Below are 9,938 nucleotides of genomic sequence, written 5' to 3'. Positions count from 1 at the left end.
CACTATACTTAGACTATAATCCAAACTCTTTATGATGCCCCAAGGACTAGAATGCCTCCATAATGTGGCCCTTGCCTACTCTTACCTCTCATATCTCCTTGATCACTCTGCTCCAGGAATAGTGATATTTGGTTGTGATTGCTTATAATTTTATTAATTCATTTTTTAAAAATTGGCTACACAAAGTTGATTCCCATTTAAAGTGTACTTGCTGTTCCCTTTGCCTGGAATCTTTGCGTATTTGAGTCCTCTTGTCATATAAGCATTTGCACCAATGTCATTTCCTTGGAAAGGTCTTCCCTGATTACCTAGTCAAAAGTAGTCACCCAGTCACTCAGTCATTTGGTTGTTCTATTCTCTGTGTAGCTCTTACATAATCAGACAGGTTTTTTTTTTTTTTTTTTTTTTTTTTTTTTTTTTACAGTACGCGGGCCTCTCACTCTTGTGGCCTCTCCCATTGCAGAGCACAGGCTCCGGACGTGCAGGCTCACGGGCCTAGCCACGCCGCGGCATGTGGGATCTTCCCGGACCGGGGCACGAGCCTGTGTCCCCTGCATCCGCAGGCAGACTCTCAACCACTGCACCACCAGGGAAGCCCAATCAGACAGTTTTGTTTGTTGTTTATCCTTTATTTTGTTTCTCCCATGAAAGTTCTATTAAACCAGTGGGCCTGTCCTTCAGTTTGCTACTGTAGGTCCCAGTCATGCACTTGGTAGGAACTCATCAAGTATTTGGTGAATGAGTGAATTGTTCCCCTCATCATACTACTGCTGAACATAAACACCACCTTGTATACACAGCAGTTATTTTAGAGGCCACGCCAAAGTATAATGTCATTTTGGACATAGATGAAAGTGAGGATGCATTTCCTAACAACCTGCTGTCAGCTAACAAAAAGGAATAGAGCATGTTAACAACACACCTTGACAAAGTTGAGAACGATCACTGTAGTCCAGAAAATTCATGAGATTTCACTGGCTAATAGATTTCAGTGGCTGCAAAGAGTTTCCATGGTTCAAAAGCAACTCCCATTCCACATTTGCTGTTTTATTAAATTGTGAATCACTATGTTGTACACCTGAAACTTATGTAATATTGTAAATCAACTATACCTCAATAAATTAAAAAAAGACTGGCATGGAAACAGACCTACAGCCTTTAATCTGGATCTCAAACATCTTAAAAACAAAGGTATTGTGCAGATCTCAAAGACCAGTGTGCTCTGTTTTGGGACTAACAAACCAGAATAGATGATCAATTCTCAGATCTTATATTTGGACTACTTCTTATGACTGGGAAATGACATAGTATCTTTGGGGCTGTGACTTGACTTTTCACTCCCTAATTTAACCTAATAAAAAAAGGTTGGAAAGGTTGAATATTTCAAAGGTAACTCTGATAAAAGGGTTGAATGTTATGTGAAACTGAATTTCAGTTTTAGGTTTCCTTTTTGTCCATCTCAGTGTATTGAATGGAGGCGTGCAAAGTCTGCATCACTGTGACAGAAGTATATTTGGGCATTTCACTTTCACCATCTCCCCTCCAAGGAAACCTGATGTTCTAGACAAAATGGACCAATACGTAGCAGTGGTGATACTCCTCTTTCTCTTCTACATACAAAAGAATTTGTTTAATACTTGACAATGTGAAAAGGAAGCCTAGAAGCTGGGCCTCATCCAAGAGTTGGGGCAGCCCATGGGTATCTTTATAGCAGCTTCAGGTTTAGGGCATGAAGCCTGGAAGGGAGTAGTTAAATATTTTCTTCTTCTAGATCTCATATATATATATGTATATATATGATTATATATATATATAATTATCTTTATACATTTATATATATAATCTATATATTATATTGACATATTTGTATATATAGTTTATATACATAAATTTACATTCCATGATTATTAAATTATATTATACATATATTTGTCTACATATCTTTAACTCACTTGTACCTCTTCACTTTTCCAGCATAAATTGTGTTTTCATGACTAACTCTTGTTAAAATCCCAGTCTCTTATGCTCTATTTCCTGCACTCGCATTTCAGGAACACAGGTTAATTTAGACTGTGCCTCAGGATCTGAGGTCTGTACTGGATTCCAGGAGTTAGCTCAAGGATCCAGCAGTCTCATGTTGATATGGAATGGTCCAGGTATGGACAAAAAAATGTCAAATGTGAGGTATGCCAAAGGTCCATTTTAGCCCCAGCCCAAATATCTCCAGCTGTGGGTGCCAGAATGGAAATAATGATGCAAAATTGATATGTCTGAGTCAAAAGGAGTAAGCTAAATTCAACTTTAAACTCTGAGGACTATTCAAAGGAAGTAACTGAATAGTGCCTCCCCCTTGTGACAAAGGCAGCAAGCATGATCCAGTAAATTCAATCTCCTTTAGAGAAAAGCCTGCCTTAGGACTGTTCTCTTTACTCACCTCAGGGTCAATCTCTTCCTAAATTCCCCTGCCCAGAGAGAACTTGTGGCCTGAGGAGTCACATCGTATAAATCTTCCTCAGTTTAAAATTCTACCCTCTCTGTCAAGGATTGGAGGGTAAGAGAATTAGAGTTTTGGGGAAGGAATTAAGATAGAATTATTGACCTCTGTGTTATGCCTCATAGCATGAAGAAAGGCACAAAAGTTTCATTATCATCATTGGTATATATGAGCAGTCAGACATCCAGTCAGTGAGGACAGGGACTTTAGCTTCTTCACTGTTGTCTAGAAAAGTACCTGGTAAAAGAGCAAATGAATATTTATTGAAAAGTTGAATCAATGCATTGATGAAGACCTTACATTCTGTCATGCTTGTCAGAGTCTGAGAGTTCATTTGGCTCTGATAAAGAAATTCCCCTGCATCAGGTCTCAGGGCAGATTAAAAGAGAAAAACCCATTCTAATTAGCTGAGATCCACGTGATACCCATCATTTTCATTTACATATGCATAGCAATTTGAGAAACAGAAAGTGTGACCCTATATACCTGCAAATACTTGTCAGCTGGCCAACAGGTGCACTAGACCAGGTGAACAGATAACCCACTAGATAAGCCTTCTATGGTTGCAACATGCAAGAAAATCATTTACCAGACAGAGGAGTCTAGTTGTCTCTTGCACGCAACGGGTAGGTGAGTGCAGAGAACAAGGGACATACTCCAGGATTTTTCCTGCATTTCAAGTATCACAGGGCAATCACAAGTCAGTCAGAGTAAGCTGGGGTCAGTTCTACCCCACCCACCCTGTGCAGCATTCCGTTGTGTTCCTGTCAGAGGATCCATGGGTCAAATCACCTTTGACTTGACTCTGGAAAACCACACTGTCACCTGAAGAGGGCCAAAGGGGGAAAAAAATCGTATAAATAGTTAACATTAATTTTCAGTGGGAATTAGCTCTTCTTCCACATGTTTTTGCACAAATATGAACTAAGTCAACAGGTGATCCTAGAAAAAGCACTACAAGCATCTTTCTGGACACCTGGCTGAACCTGATGCTGATGCTCTACTAAAGCTCTACTTTCCCACTGAGTTATTAAAAAGTTAAACTTCATACCTGAAATCTAATAACTTTTAAAGATGTTAGAGATTATGTAGATTCATCTGTAAGGAAAGGCAATAGAAAAAGTATTCTTATCTTCATCCATGACTCTCCTCACATTGTTTTGTGCCAATTTCTAGATGTATACACAGGATATGATCTCCACAACCAAACAGTCAACAGAGCATCTTTAGTCTCCCATGCACATTCAGTCCTAAGAATAGACAAGTCAGTGTCACAAAAGAGAAGAAATCATTCAATTTTTTCACTCAAAAAATCTCATTCAAATTTTTAAGTATCCTATCCTATGGAATGAGCTTTGCTTTTAGTTTTTATTTAGCTTTTCTTTGTAATCTTTAAAAATCCCTTGCTTATATCCTCCGAACTCTCAGCTCCTTACTTTAGTTGATAATATTCAGTATTTCCTTTGGTGCTGTGAGGGGATTTGTTGGAGGAATAAACATAAATGTCCATGGCTAATAATTGCCCAATTGTTATTATGTGTCAGGCTTACCACAACTCCATGAGGCAGGTTCTATATTAACCTGAGATTTGGAATAAATATTAAAGTAACTTAGAGTCTTGATTTACTTAAAAAAAAACTTCATTAACTCAAAATTGAGCATTAAGCTAAGAACTAAAACTATGAACCTAGAAGAAATCATACTAGAAAATCTTCATAACCTTGAGTAGGCAAATATTTCTTAGATAGACCAAAAAATAGCATGCTTTTGAAAGATGCTGTTAAGAAACTAAAAAGGCAAACCACAGATTGGGGGAAAATATTTGCAAAGTTATATCAATAAATAATTCTTGGGCCTCCCTGGTGGCGCAGTGGTTGAGAGTCCGCCTGCCGATGCAGGGGACACGGGTTCGTGCCCCGATCCCGGAGGGTCCCACATGCCGCGGAGCGGCTGGGCCCGCGAGCCATGGCCGCGGGGCCTGTGTGTCCGGAGCCTGTGCTCCGCAACGGGAGAGGCCACAGCAGTGAGAGGCCCGCGTACAGCAAAAAAAAAAAAAAAATAAAAAAAAAAAAAATAAAAAAAAAAAAATAAATAATTCTTACAACTAAGTAAGAAAAGGATAACCTGATTTTAAAATCATTTGAACAGACACTTTGCTAAAAAAGATATATGAATGGCATAAAAATGCATAAAAAGATGTTCAACATCATTAATCATCAAGGGAATGCAAATGGGGGCTTCCCTGGTGGCATAGTGGTTGAGAGTCTGCCTGCCGATGCAGAGGACGCAGGTTCGTGCCCTGGTCTGGGAAGATCCCACATGCCGAGGAGCGGCTGGGCCCGTGAGCCATGGCCGCTGAGCCTGCACGTCCAGAGCCTGTGCTCCGCAGCGGGAGAGGCCACAACAGTGAGAGGCCTGCGTACTGTGAAAAAAAAAAAAGGAATGCAAATGAAAACTGTGACAGAATACCACTGTACACCCACAAGGATGGCTAAAATCCAAAAGAGTGACAATGCCAACTGATGGAAAGGATGTGCAGCAATTATAACTCATATATTGGTGTGGGAATGCATAATACAACCATTTTAGAGAACAGTTTGGCAATTTCTTATATAGATATACATTTACCATATGACTCAGCATTCCCAATCTTAGAAATTTTCCAGGTGACAATGAAAACATACATCCACAAAAGATGTGTATTTTCTTCATAAATTAGCTTTTAAATCAATGTCCCAAACCAAAAAAACACAAATCAACTTGTGCATGGATAAACAAATTGTATTGTATTATTATATCTGTACAATGGAATATCACTTAGCAAAAAGAAAAAAAAAGAAAAAGAAAAAAACAAAAGAAACAGACTCCTACACAAGCAATGATATGAACAAATCTCAAATCATTATACTGGTTGAAAGAAACCAGGCATAGAAGACTGCATATGTCTGACTGTAGGTATAGGAAATTCTGGAAGAGGCAAAACAAGAGTGACAGAAAGCAGATCAATGATTGGCAGGGGCTGGGAGTAGGGGGAGGAGAATTGTGGGGTAGTGAAATCTTCTATTTCTTCACTGTGGTGGTGGTTACATGACAGGATGCATTTGTCAAAACTTTTTGAACTCTACACTTAAAATGGGTACATTTTTATTAACATAAGTTATGCCTCAATAAAACTGATGAAAAAATTCTAAGTTAATGTGCTAGGATTACATGAAGAGACATTAAAAAGTGGCTTCCCTTCCCATATTCTTATGTACGTTACACTTACCTTAGGATTTTGGCATCAGGAATAGGTTTTTTTATAAACTGCTATCAGGGAGGGCACAGATACAGTCCAGAATTGTGCTGTCTGATATACGAGCCACTAGACACATGTGGCTATTTGAATTTCAATTAATTAAAATTAAATAAAATTTACAATTTAGTTGCTTAGTCACCCCAGCCACATTTCAAGAGCTGAACAGCCACATATGACCGATGGCTACTATATAGGACAGTGCAGTTATATAAAGCACATTTCCATTGTCACAGAAACTGGACTGTGCTGGCCTAGAACACATTTCTGAATAAATTTTGTAAGCAAATAACAAATGCAGGAATCTGAAAGCCTTTGGTTTACAAAAGACAAGCTTTGTTGAAAGAGAATGTGCCCTCTCCCCACTCCCCGTTCCCCCTCCCCGCCCCCACCCCCCCACCCCCAACCGGGTATTAAAGTATCTAAGAGTGAGCCGTCAGCTTAGAGTCACACTGAATAGCGCAGAGGGTGCGGAGGATGAGAATCAGTTACGGTGGGTATCACAACTTTCAAAGGAAGGTTTCAGCCTACAAGAACATGGACTAGTCAAGATCAACAGACACCCAGAAGTTATCAGCAAATATGGAGAAAGTCAGGCAGACAGGGTGTCCGTCTCAGAATGCCAGGAAAATATCCAAGGCCCCTTAAGCTTAGATCACCTTAGAAATGAAAAAAGGAGGGAAACCTCAGCGGAGTAAGAGGTCCTAGAATTTGACTTGGGAGCTACTTAAAGTAGACACAGGCTTTAAATGCAAATGCTCATGTTACCGTGAGTTGGCAAGACAAAGTTGTCAGCCAGCAATAGAAATAGGCCTTGTAAATCTAACATGAATTCTGTTAGAGGAAAATAAAAAAGATATTGTTGCAGCTCAAAAAATTCAGCTAACTTTATCAAATCAGAAGTTTTCGGCTGGCTTGGAAGACTAGTTGTGCGCAGGACGCTATCCTGGACAGGGGCTGAGACGCCGCTTCCCCAGCAGCGCCGGTGGCGGAGCCCATTTGGGCGTCGACAGCAGCAGCGCCAGGCTCAGGAGGCACTCCTCGGGCCAAGGCCATGGCCCCGCGGCTGCAGCTGGAGAAGGCGGCCTGGCCCTGGGCGGAGACGGTGGGGCCCGAGGAGGTGTCGCAGGAGCACATCTGGCTGGAGCCCTGCATCCTCGGCGTGAGCAGACGAAACTGCAAAGGAAACCCGAATTGCTTGGTTGGGATCGGTGAGCACATTTGGTTAGGAGAAATAGATGAAAACAGTTTTCATAACACTGACGACCTCAACTATGAGAGGAGATAAAAGAGCTCATCTGTGGGCCTCACTAACCTGGAAGTTACTTGGTATGTCAACACATTTTTTCAAGTGTGGTTTCTTAACCTGGAGCTTCTGCAGGGGCTCTACTTATGTCCAAGCACCTATAGTGACTACATGATGGGAGGTGGTATCCAAGCAGAGAAGGATGAGCCTCAAGAGATTTGTGAGCATCTCCAGTACTTATCTGCCTTGTTGTAAATCAGTAATAGGTGCTACATTGATCCATCGGGATTTGTTAAAACTTTGGGCTTGGACACAGGGCAGCAGCAGGATGCCCAAGAATTTTCAAAGCTCTTTATGTATCTTTTGGAAGATACTTTGTCTAAACAAAAGAATCCCGATGTGAGGAACACTGTTCAACAGCAGTTCTGTGGGGAATAAGCTTATGTAACTGTCTGCACTCAGTGATGCAGAGAATCTAAGCTTTTATCAAAGTTTTATCAACTGGAGTTAAATATCCAAGGCCACAAACAGTTAACAGATTGTATCTTGGAATTTTTTTTTTTTTTTTTTTTTTTTTTTTTTTTTTTTTTTGCGGTACACGGGCCTCTCACTGTTGTGGCCTCTCCGGTTGTGGAGCACAGGCTCCGGACGCGCAGGCTCAGTGGCCATGGCTCACGGGCCCAGCCGCTCCGCGGCATGTGGGATCTTCCCAGACTGGGGCATGAACCCGTGTCCCCTGCAACGGCAGGTGGACTCTCAACCACTGCGCCACCAGGAAAGCCCTGTATCTCAGAATTTTTGAAGGAAGAAAAATTAGGAGACAATCAGTACATTTGTGAAAACTGTCAAAGCAAACAGAATGCAACAAGGAAGATCAGACTCCTTAGTCTTCCTTGTACTCTGAACTTACAGCTAATGCGTTTTGTCTTTGACAGGCAAACTGGACATAAGAAAAAGCTGAATACCTACATTGGCTTCTCAGAAATTTTGGATATGGAGCCTTATGTGGAACACAAAGGTGGGTCCTATGTGTATGAACATAGTGCAGTCCTCATACACAAAGAAGTGAGCGTTTATTCTGGTCACTACATTGCCCATGTGAAAGATCCACAGTCTGGTGAATGGTATAAGTTTAACGACGAAGACATAGAAAAGATGGAGGGAAAGAAATTACAACTAGGGACTGAGGAAGATCTAGCAGAACCTTCTAAATCCCAGACATGTATACCCAAGTGTGGCAAAGGAACTCACTGTTCTCGAAATGCATACCTGTTGGTTTATAGACTGCAAACTCAAGAAAAACTCAACATACCTATTCAGGTACCAGCCTTTCTTCAAGAGCTGGTAAATCGGGATAATTCCAAATTTGAGGAGTTGTGTATTGAAATGGCCAAGATGTGTAAGCAAAGTGTGGATAAAGGAAAAGCAAAGCATGAAGAAGTTAAGGAGCTGTACCAAAGGTTACCTGCTGGAGCTGGTCTGTAAGATCTTCTGGGACAGTTGGTGCCCAATCTGAGCTACTAGCTCCAGGTGGGCACCCTCACAACCTTATCTCTCAGGGCCTGACTAAGGCCTGGTTTAGAGCCTTGTGGGAAGTCTCGGGGTGGGGGAGGCTAGGGTAGTGTAACGGATGTAGGTTGCCACGTGGATGTGGCACATGGGGTGCGGTCACCCCACATCCCTGGTTCTGCAAAGATTGCAGAGCATGCAGACAGACCTCTGTTGTGGCTACCCAAGAAAGAAACCAAGGAGCCCTAGTGAATTTACAGACTAGTGAAAGTAACGGCCATTTATTGAGCACCTGTGAATCAGGTGTCACCAGGAGCAGCACAAACTTGTTTTGTGATCTTACTCTTGGTGCCTATACATCTGCAGTCATTCTGTCACATCCTAAGGCATCCTCTTCTTTATTGCTGAAGATCTGAGAAAAAAGTTTACCTGGGCACATTGCCTCAGGGAGCGCTCACCTCATGAAGAAACTCAGGGTAAAGGCACGACTGCCAAAGCAGGAGTGAGAGCGACTTGACGCCAGGAGGGAGACCCCAAAGAGGCCACGGCCACAGGAGCCTGGAGTCCTGGCCCCTGTCAGCCTTCCTGGAGGGCTTCAACTGGGCCCCTCAGGCCATGCTCCAGCTGAGCACTGCCTGTCTCACAGACCCTGTGTTGCCTCGCATTGCCTACCCAGTCATCCTGTTGCCAGAATGAGCTGAAGTCTGAAAGTTGTTCATCAGGACAAAGCATAGCATGGGCCTCTTCTCTGTGGTTTCACTTGCCAGTGACCACTATCTTGATGATTCCGTGTGGTTGACAGGGTCTTGGTACTCCAGCCACAGCCTCTGAGGTGGGAGAGCCAAACTCAGGACATTGGACCATCAGAGACCTCCAGGGCTCTTGTAAGAGGCAAGAGCTCTCTCAGAGATCTCCGTTTCAATGCTAAGACCCAGCTGCATCCAACGTCCAGCAAGCTATGGTGCTGGACACCCCATGCCAAACAACTAGCAAAAGAGGAACACAACCCCACCCATTAGCAGGGAAGCTACCTAAAATCATACTAAGTTCACAGACATCCCCAAACACGCCACCTGACATGCCCCTGCCCACCAGAAAGAAAAGATCCAGGCCCACACACCAGAAAAAAGGCACCAGTCCCCTCCACAAAGAACCCTACACAAACAACAGAACCATCCTCACCCACTGGGGGCAGACACCCAAAACAATGGGAACTATGAACCTGCAGCCTGTGAAAAGGAGACCCCAAGCACAGTAAGATAAGCAAAATGAGAAGACAGAAACATGCAGCAGATGAAGGAGCAAGGTGAAAACCTACAAAGCCAAACAAATGAAGAGGAAATAGGCAGTCTAACTGAAAAAGAATTCAGAGTAATGATAGTAAAGATGATCCA

The 9,938-nt window shown here is 42.4% G+C and overlaps 1 pseudogene; it reads left to right on the top strand.

The window, feature by feature from the left end:
* The first annotated feature begins 6,843 nt into the window (after positions 1-6,843).
* On the top strand, positions 6,844-8,520 carry LOC132486093 (ubiquitin carboxyl-terminal hydrolase 48-like; annotated as a pseudogene).
* Positions 8,521-9,938: the final 1,418 nt, after the last annotated feature.

Source organism: Mesoplodon densirostris, chromosome 1 (assembly GCF_025265405.1).
Source record: "Mesoplodon densirostris isolate mMesDen1 chromosome 1, mMesDen1 primary haplotype, whole genome shotgun sequence".
Lineage (NCBI taxonomy): Eukaryota > Metazoa > Chordata > Mammalia > Artiodactyla > Ziphiidae > Mesoplodon > Mesoplodon densirostris.
The sequence above is the reverse complement of the archived record's forward strand: the minus strand, read 5'-3'. Positions and strand labels throughout refer to the sequence as shown.